Source organism: Lissotriton helveticus, chromosome 4_1 (assembly GCF_964261635.1).
Source record: "Lissotriton helveticus chromosome 4_1, aLisHel1.1, whole genome shotgun sequence".
Taxonomy (NCBI): domain Eukaryota; kingdom Metazoa; phylum Chordata; class Amphibia; order Caudata; family Salamandridae; genus Lissotriton; species Lissotriton helveticus.
Genome location: NC_136063.1, coordinates 32,914,106 through 32,929,026, shown reverse-complemented (window position 1 = coordinate 32,929,026; position 14,921 = coordinate 32,914,106). Strand labels below are relative to the sequence as shown.

General features: G+C 47.2%; 1 pseudogene across 1 annotated transcript in view; it reads left to right on the top strand.

The window, feature by feature from the left end:
- LOC144828301 (GTPase IMAP family member 7-like) overlaps nt 1-14,921 on the top strand; it is a 130,421-nt pseudogene that overhangs the window by 109,614 nt on the left and 5,886 nt on the right. The window lies entirely within an intron of this gene.

Sequence of the window (14,921 nt, the reverse complement as noted above, 5' to 3'; positions counted from 1 at the left end):
CTTTTCTGAAGGAGATGTGGTTTTGAGTAAGTCGGAGGTGAGTGGGGAGTGAGTTCCAGGTCTTGGCAGCAAGGAAGGAGAAGGATTTGCCACCCATGGTGGATTTTCGGATGCGCGGGACAGAAACGAGGGTTTGATTGGACAATCTTAGTTGTCTGGTGGGTTTGTAGAAGGACAGTCGAGTGTTGAGGCATTAGGGTCCTAGATTGTAAAGGGCCTTGTGTGCGTGGGTGAGAAGGCGGAATGTAATTCTTTTGTTGACGGGGAGCCAGTGGAGGTCTTTTAGGTGTCCGGTGATGTGGTCTTGGCGAGGAATGTCTAATATGAGTCTTGCTGATGCGTTTTAGATGCGTTGTAGTTTTTTCTGTAATTTTGCTGTGATTCCGGCGTATAGTGTGTTACCATAATCCAGTCGACTCGTGACCAGTGTGTGGGTGACAGTTTTTCTTGTCTCGAGGGGGATCCAGCGGAAGATCTTTTTGAGAATGCGAAGTACATTGAAGCAGGAGGATGAGACTGCGTTGACTTGTCTGGACATCGAGAGAGATGAGTCTAGGATAAAGCCAAGGTTGCGTGCATGGTCTGTGGGTGTGGGTGCTGTTCCCAGGGCGGAAGGCCACCAAGATTCGTCCCAGTCAGAGGGGGAAGATCCTAGGATGAGCACCTCCGTTTTGTCTGAGTTGAGTTTTAGGCGGCTATGTTTCATCCATTCGGCTACTTCTTTCATGCCTTCGTGGAGATTGTTCTTGGCGGTGTTAGGGTCTTTGGTGAGGGAAAGGATTAACTGCGTGTCGTCGGCGTAATAGATGATGTTAAGGTTGTGATGACGAGCGATGGAGGCGAGTGGACTCATGTAAACGTTGAAGAGGGTGGGACTGAGTGAAGAGCCTTGTGGTACATCACAGATGACTTCAGTGGCCTCAGAGTTGAATGGGGGAAGTCGGACTCTTTGAGTTCTCCCAGCGAGGAATGAGGTGATCCAGTCCAAGGCTTTTCCTTGTATGCCGATGCTGCTGAGGCCTTGTATAAGGGTGCTGTGGCAGACTGTGTCGAAAGCAGCGGATAGGTCGAGTAGAATGAGGGCCACTGTTTCACCGTTGTCCAGTAGTGTTCGGATGTCGTCAATTGCTGCAATGAGGGCGGTTTCGGTGCTGTGTTTGGCTCGAAACCCATATTGAGATGGATCGAGGGAGTTGTTGGATTCAAGGAAAGCGGCGAGTTGGCTGTTGACGGCTTTCTCGATGACTTTGGCCGGGAATGGGAGGAGGGATATGGGTCGGTAGTTTTTGAGTTCCAAGGGGTCTTCTGTGGGTTTCTTCAGAAGGGCGCTGAGTTCGGCGTGTTTCCAGATTTCTGGAAAGGTGGCAGAGTTGAATGAGCAGTTGATGATATCTCGGAGATGGGGTGCGATGATGGAGTCCGCTTTGTTGAAGATGTGGTGGGGGCAGGGGTTGGTTGGCGAGCCCGAGTGGATGGAGTTCATTAGGCAGATGGTGTCTTCAGTGGTGATTGGGTTCCAGGCGCTAAGGTTGTTAGTTGGCGGAGTAGGATCTGAGGGGGGTGGGGAGGGTTGAACGCTGGGAGTATTCTCGAAGCTGTTGTGACTGTCGGCAATTTTGTTGTAGAAGAAGGAGGATAACGCATCGCAAAGGTCTTGGGAGGGAGTGATGTCGTTAAATGCTGCGGAGGGGTTGGTGAATTCTTTGATGATGTTGAAAAGTTCCTTGCTGTTGTGATTGTTGTTGTCGAGACGATCCTTGAATGCTGATTTCTTGGCGGATCGAATCAGTTGGTGGTGTTTGCGGGTGGCTGCTTTGAGGGTGGACATGTTGTCGGTGGTTGGATTTTTTCTCCATGTTTTTTCCAGGGCGCGGCAAAGCTTCTTGGATTTTTTAATGTCATCATTGAACTAGGGAGCCTTTTTGCTGGCTGATTTGATCTGGTGCTTTTTCAAGGGCGCTAATTCGTCAGCACTGAGGGCGATCCATTGCTTGAGATTGGTGGCCGCTTGGTTTGGGTCCGATGAGAGGGTAGGAGGGTTTTGGTTGAGTGATGTGAGGAGTTGTTCGGGGGTGATTTTGTTCCAGTTTCTTCGAGGAATAGGTTGTGGGCAGTTGTGGTTCAGGGTGGTTCTGTAGCTGAAGTGGACACAGCTGTGGTCCGTCCAGTGGAGAGTTGTGGTGCGATCGAAGGAGATGTGCTTGCTGGAGGTGAAGATGGGGTCGAGCGTGTGTCCGGCCATATGGGTGGGGGTGTCAACAAGTTGTTTGAGTCCAAGATTGGCCAGGTTGTCCAGAAGGGTGGTGGTGTTGATGTTGTGTTTTTTTTAAAGGTGGTAGTTGAAGTCTCCTAAGAGAATGTAGTTCTCGGAGGTGAGGGCGTGTGGGCTGACGAAGTCCGTGATGTCATCGCTGAATTGAGTGCGGGTACCTGGAGGCCTATAGATGAGGGTGCCTCTAAGTGTGGTCCTAGGGTCGGTGTGAATCTGAAAGTGGAGACCAAAGACCACAAAACTGAAGAAAGGGAAGAGGATGTAGAAAAATGTTTTAGTGGCATCCCTAAACAACAAAACTCAAGCAGAATAATGTTAGCCCAGGCATTGTTACTGCTAATGTTACATTGTATTGGCCCCGTCAGGGCGAAAATAAATGACTCTTTCACTCTCTTTTTCCTTTCTTTCAATGACATTCAGTTTGTGGTTGTGCAGGTGTTTTGTAATTGTTTATATGTTTTCACTGGTGAGGGCTATTTCTCTTTCAGTGGGGTTTTATCAGTTGTTATAGGCTTAAACCTAAAACCCCACAGCCTAGTTATAGTACATTTGACCTTGAGCATTGAAAATGTATACCATGTTCTTGGATATTGGATTTCGGTTAGGCTTTCCCTTCACCTTCTAGGCCCACAGGTATAACCAGTTCACTTTTTAATTCAAAATTTGATTGTCTAGGAAAATGTCCTACGAGGCATTGGATGGCAATATAATATAAAATGATTTTGTCTCCGTAGTGTACTCACACACCCTGCAGGAAGCTGTCCAGCATCCAACTATTAAATTTCTCGGGATACCTTCTCCATTTGAAAAAGGCCTGTCTGTTAGCCCCGCTAACTTCCAATTTCAGAATCTTTTCAGACCAGTAAACCCTGTGTGGATAATCAAGTACCTGTTGTAACGCTCCATTGTAAAAGGCACCCAACACTGTTTCATCATCGTAGTCCTTCAACCTGTAAATGTATATACCTTCTTTAAGCTCCACACTCTCCACTATAAATATTAAATCGCTAAAAGTCTGCTGGTAGCTCTTCATAAAGACCCAATTCAACTTTTGAACACTAACATAATCACCTTTTTTCAAAAGAGGCTTCTTTACCTTGGCAGTAAAAACGGCCCCGTACACCATTCAACACAGCACAAAGGCATTATTATTCATTACCTCTATGACAGACGTTTTGAAGGTTCTGTGATAACTAGTGTTATAAGTATCTGTAAAAGCCTGTAGAACATCCACATATTGCTAGGTGTTGTAGGTCATGAAATATCTCCACATTTTAAAGTTCAGTTAAAACACTCCATAACAGGAGCTTTTGCCACCATGTGCATTACACTACCTGGCAGCCGTGAGGGAAACGGCACAGCACAGCAAACGCCACCAGACGCCGTGAGGGGAACGGCTGGACCTACCACTCGCCTGCACCCAAACTACAATTCCTGGCAGGCTTGCGGGGTGTGACGCGCACTCCTGACGACGGCAGCGCGCCCGGAGGTGCTACAAGTGGCTGGAGCACTGTGAGCTCCTGGGGGCACCGACACTACCTGGCAGCCGTGAGAGAAACAGCACAGCACAGCAAACACCACGGGATGCTGTGAGGGGAACGGCTGGACCTACCACTCGCCTGCACCCAAATTACAATTCCCGGCAGGCTTGGGGGGTGTGATGCACACTCCTGACGACGGCAGCGTGCCCGGAGGCGCTACAAGTGGCCGGAACACCGCTTGCCCCGCGAGTCGCACAGAAGCTCCCCGGGAGAAGTCCGGGACAAGGGCGGGCCCTCTGTGGCCCTCAGAGGCCTAAAGAGGCAGGGCTGGGCCACGGACCTCGGTTCCTGTATTGCGTAGCTGACCATTGTCATTACGGTGTGAGTGAGATCTTCATTTCTAATAGAGTATTTGTGTGGGTCACTTAGGACAAGGAATGGAAATACTTCAAATCATTGTATTGTGCACCAATCTCCTCTGCCTCTGTCCTACATCAGATCCCCTAAAGGCCTTTTTCCTACTTCTAAAAATGAAGAAATCGGCAATAGGTAAAACACCTCCTGCAGTAGCGACACTAGATAATTATTTAGTGAAAGTTGTGACTAAAATAAACAGTGAAAGACGAAAATCACTAGGCCAGGGAAACAGTTCCCTTACATTGCATATTTCGCCCACGGCGTTGTCTCTCTCAACTCTGGGTGATAGTAGTGACTCAGTAAATATGGCATATCCTGCAAATGACGTTCCAGCCGAGCGCTCCACGGCACCGGTAACACAGAGAGTGTTGAGGTCCCGCAAGCACACGCAGATTAAACGGGGGGGGCGAACCCTCAATAAAAGAGCTGACCCGCCACTCGTTAGTGTGGAAAATCTAAACGAGGTAGCAACTAATAATGCCATGTTTAAATTAGATACAGAGCAATTAGATTGCCTGATTGGCATTATGGAGGCGAAAATCACTGAGCTATTTAAACCTTTAATGGCCAAAATTGTCACTCTGTCTGCAGAAATTGTGAGATTAGGCAGCCTCCTGGAATCCCCTATTGATAAAGCTGATAAAACTGTTGAAAAGGACCTTAGGGTTATTAAAGAGACAACAAAGCCCACAAATGTGGGATCCTGTACAGTAGAAAAAGCAGTCTCTGTATCCCTGGAAACTGCATGCAAAAATACACCACCAACAACATGTCTAGGGAGTAAAAGAAGGCCGGCAGAAGTAAAGACTGGTTGCACTGTTAGTGCTCAGCCAGACTTACCTCCTGAATGTGCCCCGTTTGTCGCAGTGTTGACAAATGTACCACCCTTTATAGAGGCTGGTCATATAAATAAGCAAGAATCTCACGAATCTCTAAAGAATAAAACTGTATCGTGGCTAAACAGAGAGTGTGGGTTTCCATTAGCTTTATCACAGGAGATATTAACCACCAGGAGAGTTGCATGGATAGGACGATCCCAAAAGAACATCAGTGGCAATTGTGTCATTATAAACTTCAGTAATCCACTCCTTGTCAATAATGCTTTGCTAAGGGCTTCCTCGCTGCCACAGTCCGATCAGGGCATTACACTTCGCTCATTGGGGTACTTTTATAGACATTTAACTCAGCAGTCCGTTAACGATTTATGTAGGGGCAGAGGAATTGGCATCACAGGGTTTACCACCCTGGTGGTTTGTCACTTTCAATCGATACCAACCCCTGAGTGATCTAGATTCAAATGATTGCCTTGAACACGGCCGGGACCATTCCACACCTGTTGCTGTAGCTTCTCCATTGGCTGTGGAGGAGGAATGTGGGTTAAATGGAACTTCAGCGAGCATTTGCGGGGGTGGAAACCTCAATGTTATGAACACTGTAGGGGCCGGTCAAGCGGTTGTTTTGATGTTATGGTGGTAGAGAGGGCCCCATGTCCAGGAACAAGGGTCCTCAGCTGGAACATCGCCGGGTTGAAGAGCAAAGCAAATGATGTAAAGTGGAGGGATTGTTTGACTGATTGTGACATCATTGGGCTCCAGGAAACTTGGGACACAAGGAACACCTTTTTCTTGGATGGGTATGTGGCTTTCTGGTCGGCAGCAGTTGCCTCCCCTAAGGGGAGGGCGAAGGGGGGTCTCCTAACCCTTATTTCACTTAAACTTGAGGGGACTTATAATAAAGTGGAGACAGGTACACCGCACTGTCTAGCTGTGGAAATTCTTACTAAATCATCTGGGAATTGGCTTATTGTCAATTTTTTTAACTCCTTTGAAAAGAGTATTTTAAATGAACACTTAGTCAGTCTACACAAGTTTTTGGAGCTGTATAATGTTAACAATACCAATTGTTATTCGGTTATTGTCCTTGGAGATTTTAATGTTCACCGTTGTAATGGTAACTGTTTTGTACGGGATAGTCTAGGTCCAGCGAACCAAGATCATATTCATTTTGAACACACCCCGTAGGGATTGTACTTGGAAGACTTGGTGGCAAGTAATTAATTGATATGCCCTACCAAGTCTACAGGAGACATCCCAACTTATAAAGGAAGAGGTTCCGGGTCAACAATTGATTATATTTTTGTAAGTGTAAATATAGCAAGTAGGGTCAGCCAGTATAATGTGAGTTGGTCTACCTATGGAGATCATAACCCTGTCAGGGTGTCTCTGACTGACGACCTAAAGAAAAAAGTTGAATCCAACCAGACAACTGGAATCTATGATATAAGACCTATCGATCAATCTCGACGCCTGACATGGTGCTGAGTGGTGTCGATAGATTTCAGGGAAAATTTGATGGGAAAGGTTGGGGATGATATGACCACCTGTTTGAAAGATGGTGTCACAGGGGATGAGGTCCTACTAGCCTATGGCAGAATATGTACCCAGGTTGATAGTGACCTCAAAAAAATAGTTAAGGGGCAACCCAGGAAGGGGGAAAAATGGTTTGATCACAACTGTTCAATAGCCCATCGGAAGCTGATGGTAGCATTGAAAGCCGCTCCGCCTGATAAAGCGGAAACTGCTGCCCTTAGGAACATTTATAAAAAGGTACAAAAAAAGAGAAGAAATGAAATTAGGGAAGAAGCTTGGAACGAGCTTTTACCAATAGACGTAATCAAAAACAGTGCCAAATTCTGGACTGTGGTGAACAAGCCCTTTTTCCAGGATGAAAGCAATAGTGAGCTTGATTGCGGTATCCAGGAAAAAGAATGGCACAGTCATTTCAAACAAGTTTATGATGGAAATGGGATGCTGGAAGGCCCAGTTTTAAACATGTAGAAATATTCATTGTCATTTACAGAGGTAGAGGTAACACAGGCCATTATGCAAATGACTAGTAACAAGGCCCCAGGCCCGAACGGAGTTCTGGCAGACCTCTTTAAATCTGATGTAAAAACCAGGTCGAAGATTTTATATAATGTCTTTGTAAATGCCTGTTAATTGGGCTTGCCCTCTACATGGGCAAGATCTATCATTATACCCATATATAAGAAGGGAAATAGAAGTGACCCGAGCTGTTACCGCCCGATATCCCTAATTGATTCCTCTGTGAAAGTGCTTGGTAGGGTGGTCCTTTGCCAACTGACTGGTTGGCTGGAGGAATCTGGAACACTCTCTGTGGCCCAGTATGGCTTCAGAAAAGGGATGGACACCACGGATCAATGTTTAAATTTGCAACTACTAATAGGTAAATATACGGTGGCAAAGAAAGGTACCTGTCCTCGGCCTTCGACCGAGTAAATAGGTAGAAGCTCTGGTCCATGCTCCTAACCTGTGGAGTAGACATAAACATCGTCTATTTCCTAGCTGACCTGCACAGGGATTTATCTGCAACAGTGAGGTATGACCAACAGGGTAACTGTACGGAAGACATACCCATATCTAATGGAGTTAGGCAGGGGTGTATCTTGGCGCCCCTGCTTTTTACATTATATATCAATAACCTAGACATGGCCCTAATTGCCTCCTGTAAAGATATTCCTCGTGCAGGGAAACGCCGGATTCTCGCACTTTTATATGCGGATGATGCCGCCCTCCTAGCAAGGACGGCAGTGGGACTTCAGTTAATGTTAGACTCTTTCTCTGTCTTTATGAAATCATTAGATTTGAGTCTAAATTTTGCAAAATCGCACATAATGGCTATTGGACAGAAATCCCCAAAGGTTAAAACGTTTTATTGCGAGGGACACATATTAACCAGGGTGACGTCATTCCCTTATCTGGGTGAAATATTTGACGATCAAGGATCCTGGGTAACCCAAATCATAGCGAAAAAAATCGTATTGATAAGGGCTACCCCGGCTGTACTGGGTTTTGCCAGAAAGTTAGGAGCCAGACCAATGAAGGCCCTTATCCAAATATACAGAGCCAAGTGTATTTCACTAGCTATGTATGGGGCCGAGCTGTGGGGCATAAAAAACACTAAGAACATACAGACGGTTGAAGAAAGGTTTTTAAAGAACGTTTTATCTGTCCCTAAGACAACAGCTAATTACATTGTCCATCAGGAGCTTGGAATTCGCTTTGTTGAAGATGCTATTGCTGTGGCACCTCTTCTGAAATGGATAGCCACCTGGTTAAACACTGACTTAGTGCTTAACCACACCATTCTGAAAGACTGTATGTCACTCGACTGCGGGCTGAGTATACCCTGGCTCAAATACATTCAGAAGCTTGCAGGTAAATTGGGTCGACCAGAACTATATCACGCCCCAGAAACCTTAGTGAAGGGAGATATAAAATGGTCTAAGGAAATGTACTTGCGCATAGCCACCATGGATAGGGAACAGAGAGAGCTGGTAAAGGTGACAGTAAGGGCCCACCAGCTATGTAAAACAACACCATCTATGGAACCGTATCTAGGCTATGTCACAAACAATAACCATTGTTTCTTATTGACTAGATTCAGATTTAACCAATTTCATTTTCTTCTTGGTGAACAGAAAGGTTGAAAGAGGGCAGACGACCTTGGCCCTTGTACTTGCGATAATTTTTCTGTGAACACCTTATTGTCATTAGGAAACATTTTATTATCCCAATTCTAAGTAACAAGGGCTTTGTGTAAGTGAGACCAGCCTTTCTCCATTTGCAAATGTTGACTGGGAAACTTTTAACATTGCTAATTTTTTATCAGCAGCTGTAAGAATCTTGAGAAAATTAACTTAAACACTATATCATGTACATTTCCTTTTTAACATTGTGTCTAAAATGAATTTGTTTTTACTGGTTTTATTGATCGATTTTATACATATTAATGAGTCGTGATTGTGTTGAATGGATTAGGTACTTACAACTGTTTATATATACTGTTTTTCTTGCTTTTATGGTGCTCATAAACCGAATAAAGATATTTGACTGATTGTGCATTACAAAATGATGAACTGTGTGTTGTTTTAATCATTTCTGAAACAATTGTTTAAAAAACAAAATTCTGGCATCTGTTTGCAGTTTTTAAGAGCATGCCCCTTCCTGAAGATGGCTTTATTGGCCTTCTTGACACTAGCCCCACTTTTGTCACTTAGTGCTTCTGCAAAAGTGTTCTTTGACAATATATCTATTAATGTTAATACATATAGAATTCCATTATTATGCTTGGCTATCTCTTGAGGACTGATTATATCCAACTGCCATTGATAATCTAGCTGCACATTGATGATGGTCAGTCTCCTCTTAAAACACCTCTTGAGTGAACGCACCTTTTCCCCAGATAACCAGATCTTCACCTGCACTGTGTACTGCTCATTTTCAATTTGAGTCCTTCTAAACAGAGCTTTGATGCTTCCAAAGCTTCAGACTCAACATGCATCATAATAAATCTTACTTAAACCGTCCCCAGACATGTTATCAGCTCCTGTTTTCCATGAAATGAAAGACAATGGCTTTGTGTAGGGGAATTTTATTAAAAATGAAGAATGTTAGCAACACAGACAGGACACTACACAGATTCATGACACGTGTACATAATATGACACATGCTACATACATTGCTATGAGTCCTGTAGATAATTTGCCTCAGTGTCACATCTTTTGATATTTTTACAGCTATAACTTCAACAGCTCTAGACAAGAGTTCTAGCCTATCCCTCCTATAACTTTGTACACTCAGGATACTGATGGTTTTCAAAAGATCATACAATTCTCTGTTGTACAATACAAAAACTTTACTTCTGAAATAACCTTCAGTTAGTAGGTTCAAGGTGATATGTAAGATGGTTGTCGTTGATAGTATTAACTTCCTCATACAGCTTTTAATTGTGCTACAGTATTCATCCGTTGTCAGTAGCCACACATTGATACACCAGTTGGCTATGCACGTGGGACTGTCACACTGCATTGTTATGGGCAGCTCACTAAGCTTCAGAGTTGCAGGCCGTAATTCAGCTATTCTTTCTTTAAGAAAACATATCTTGTGCACCAACATTCTGATGCTTGGCCTAAAAAGTGTGTAAGTATTTAACATTAAATAATACAATAATGACACAATACTGGGGGACTCATCATTTTTTAAAACAGTTTTTGCCGGACTAAGGAGCCGACTTGTCAATTTTTAAAAATAAATATTACTCATACGTGTTCTATAGCCCTGTCTGCCATCCTTCTAACAAAATACATACACAAACCTTGCATACAACAGAGTTTTGAGCTTGGCTCACTCAAACAAAGGATCTCATTGAACATGGTCGACAAGACCTTAATCATATCAGGATGAACATTTTCTCTTTTCCTCTGGCAAACCATACTCCAACCTTAACAGTTCATATACTTTGTTTGGGTCTAGCAAACTACATAAATGACATATTGCTCTTGAAGTGCATGAGTCATATAGACACTTGTGAGCCTCCTGCTGCAGATCATTCATTTTATGGCCTTAGCAGAAGTTATAATACTCACGTTTGATACATGCGCTTACAACAAACACAGTAAAACATTCAACAGGCATATGTCATCATAGGGTACTCCTGGAGCCTCCTTTTCAAAAGCTGCAATATTAAAGACACAAACACATTTCTTTTGCAGATCTTTATTTTGATTTGTGGAACTCTCAGTCTGTTTTGAACTGCATAAGCAGTAAAATTTGATGACGTTAACTTTTGGCTAAGTCCCCTCTAACACAGGTTTTTTTGCTGATGCTTCCTATGGTTGAAAAAATTAAAAAAAGACAAACTATTTGTTAAAAATAAATTATAGCCATATATATGTTATAAGTGTCTATAACCATTTTGATTAACCTTGGCTCGTCATTTTCTCTGGACTCAACGGCGGCTCTTAAATCTGAGAGTTGCTGAGGTCCATCGAAGCATATCCAGCATTGGAGTTTACGTGCAGCTGTTGCACAATGAAAACAATAGCCTCCAAAGCTGATTCCTTCAGAATACCCCATATCTTCATAGACAGGTGAATTAGGGGCTGTTATAGATTCTTCATCATCTTTCATATTACAGGCAGGTTGCTCCCCATGCCGTGCAGCTCCACCTGACTGCCCCTGTGCTCCTGTGACCAGCCGCTGCTTCTGAGGGTTTTCAAGGCCCGCCTCCACCTGCAGGATACCACCTGTGCCTCATCCCTGGTGGCCAGTGCTAGGCCTTAGGTTTGCTCTGTGCGTGCTCGCTTTTGCCTGTGACCCCTGATTTTGTATTGCTTTTTGTATTGCTTTGTGACTGTATTTTCCTTGTGTCACTTGTTCCCTGCCTTTACCTGTGCTTGTTTACTCCCCCTGTGCCCGTTCCCTCGTCGATCTCGCTCCCCGCAACTGCGTCCCTACCCCCGCCCCATTGCTCTGTGCCCGCTCGCATTTTGCCTGTGACCACAGTTTTTTGTACTGCTTTTTGTATTGTTTTGTGACTGTATATGCCTTGTGCCACTTGTTCCCTGCCTTTGTCTGTGCTTGTATCCTCCCTAAGTGCCCGTTCCCTCGCCAATCCTGCTCCCTGCCGCTGCATCCCCTGCGGCTCCGCTTCCCCGCCCCCATTGGCCCACTCCCCCACCTAGCTGCTCCTCCCTCCCACCTCCCCTTCTTATGGCAGCCGCTGCGTGGCAGCGCAGCGGTCACGCCTATGGCGCGCCTAAGGCGCACCAAATGCAAGCCCGTCTGCGCCCATCCGTGCCTGGACCGCGCCCAGCTCCAGAACCCCTGGCCCCCAGAGACACCTCTGCACCCGACTGCACTACGACCCCAGCACCCTCCGTGCACTCAACCCCTGACGAGAACACGCCTGCTACCGGGCCACACCGAAGCGCACCCACAGGCCCGTCACCTGTCAGAACTGCAGCTTCACCAGCATCCAGCCCCCCAAACCATCAAGCAAAGATCCCAACAACCTCCAATGCATCCTCCTCAACACCCGCTCCACTCACAAACATGCCATCAAACTCTGGGACCTCCTAGACTCAACCACCCCCCGATGTCGCCTTCCTGACAGAGACTTGGCTGAACACCACCTTGGCACCAGACATCGCCATAGCCATCCCAGAAGGCTACAAGATCTCCAGCAGACAGCGCACCAATGGAGTGGGAGGGGGTATCGCCATCATCCACAAGAACACCATCAGAGTCTCGACCAACAACGACAACACCCTCAACACTGCCAAGCACCTGCACTTCCAGATACACACCAACCCCAACACCACCCTCAGAGGAACCCTCGCCTACAGACCACCCAGACCCCGACCACAGTTCAGCGACTCCATCGATGACCTCATCAGCACTCACGACCTCACCTCTACGGACTACATCCTCCTCGGAGACTTGAACTTCCACCTTGAGGACAACAACGATGCCAACACCACCGCCCTAATCGCCAACCTCGCTAACTTTGGACTCAGACAGCTTGTAACAACACCCACCCATGCCGCTGTACACACAATTGATCCCATCTTCTCCGGAAGTCCCCACGTCTCCTTCAACCACACCACCGAACCCCACTGGACCGACCACAGATGCGTCCACTTCACCTTCAAGAAACCCACCACGCACCACCGCACCCAACAGATGCCACGGCGCTGCTGGGGCAAGATCACCGAAGACCAACTGACCACCACCCTCGCCCCGAGACCAGCCCCTGACCCCACTGACCCCGACACCGCCACCCTCAACCTCAAACAGTGGATCAACGACTGATCCGACACCCTCGCTCCACTCCACTCGGGACCCCCGCCGCCAACCACTCCAGCATAAAAGCTACATGATTCACCAAAGACCTCCAGGCCTCCAAGCGTATCTGTCGAAAACTGGAGAATAACTGACTCCGCGAACAAACACCAAACAGCCATACGGCCCACAAGATCGCCACTCGTAGACACCACCAACTCAACAGGACCGCCAAGAGGACCGCTTTCAAGGATCGACTGGAACACAATGCACACAACAGCAAAGAGCTCTTTGGCATCATGAAAGAACTCCCCAACCCCATCTCCAAAGTTAACAACATTCCCCCTTCTCAAGACCTGTGCGACTCGCTGGCCACCTTCTTCCACCGCAAGATCGCCGACATCCACAACAGCTTCAATGCCACGACCCCCACATCCACCGATGATCCCAATACCCCTGCAACCACCATCCACACCAGCCGCCTTACCGTCTGGTCGAACGTCAGCGACGAAGACACCATCAAGACCATAAACTCCATCCACTCTGGATCCCTGTCTGACCCATTCCCATACCACGTTTTCAACAAATCCAGCTCAGCCATCGCCCTCACCTCCGGAAAGCTATCAACATCTCCTTCGAGACAGCAATCTTCCCGGAAAGATGGAAGCACGCTGAGATCAACGCCTTACTGAAGAAACCTAAGACGGACCCCAAGGACCTCAAGAATTTCCGGCCATCTCACTGCTCCCGTTCCCGGCGAAAGTCACAGAGAAAATTGTCAACAGACAACTGACCCGATACCTCGAAGACAACAACATCCTGGACCCATCCCAGTCCGGCTTCTGCAGCAACCACAGCATCGAAACTGCCCTCATTGCCACCACCGACGACATCAGGACCCTGATGGACAAAGGAGAAACAGCCGCCCTCATCCTTCTGGACCTTGCAGCCACCTTCGACACGGTCTACCACAGCACCCTAACAGCACGCCTCCACAATGCCGGAATCCAAGAGGAGGCCCTGGCCTGGACCACATCCTTCCTCTCCGGCAGAACCCAGAGCATCCGCCTCCCACCCTTCCCCTCCAAGACCACCAAGATCATCTGTGGTGTACCTCAAGGAGCCTCTCTCAGCCCTACGCTGTTCAATATCTACATGGCTCCACTCGCCCATGTCACCCATCAGCACAGCCTCAACATCATCTCCTACACCAACGACACCCAGCTTATCATCTCCTTCATGAAGACCCTCTCACCACCAAAGCCAACCTCCGCAGAGGAATGAAGGCCGTCGCCGAATGGATGAAGGACAGCAGGCTTAAGCTGAATTCTGACAAGACAGAGGTCCTCATCCTCGGCTCCACCCCCTCAGCCTGGGACAACTCCTAGTGGCCTACTTTGCTGGGAACAGCCCCAGCACCCACCAACCACGCACGCAACCTGGGGGGTCATCCTCGACTCCACCATCTCCATGACCAAGCAGGTCAACGCCGTCTCCAGATCCTACTTCAACACCCTCCAAATGCTCCGCAGGATCTTCAAGTGGATCCCCTCCGAAATGAGAAAAAACGTCACCCAGGCCCTCGTCACCAGCAGGCTGGACTACGGAAACGCCCTCTGCGCAGGAACAACAACCAAGCTCCTGAGACGGCTACAACACATCCAGAAAGCCTCAGCACAACTGCTCCTCGACATCCCTTGACCCAGCCACATCACCCCCTACCTGAGAGACCTATACTGGCTCCCCATCAACAAGAGGATAACCTTCAAACTCCTCATCCATGCACACGAAGCCCTACACAACATCGGACAAGCATACTTCAATGGAAGACCCAGCTTCTACTCCCCCACCCGCAGCCTCCGCTCAGCCAGCCTCGCCCTTGCCATGGTCACACGCATCCAGAAAACGACCGCCGGTGGTAGATCCTTCTCCCGAATCGCCGCCAAGACCTGGAACACCCTCCCCACCACCCTACGACAGACCCAAGACCTGCTGACCTTCAGAAGACTTCTAAAGACCTTTCTCTTTGGTCAGTAGCAGCTACCCACCCCAGCGCCTTGAGACCCCAACGGGTATGTAGTGCGCTCTACACATCCCTTGATTGA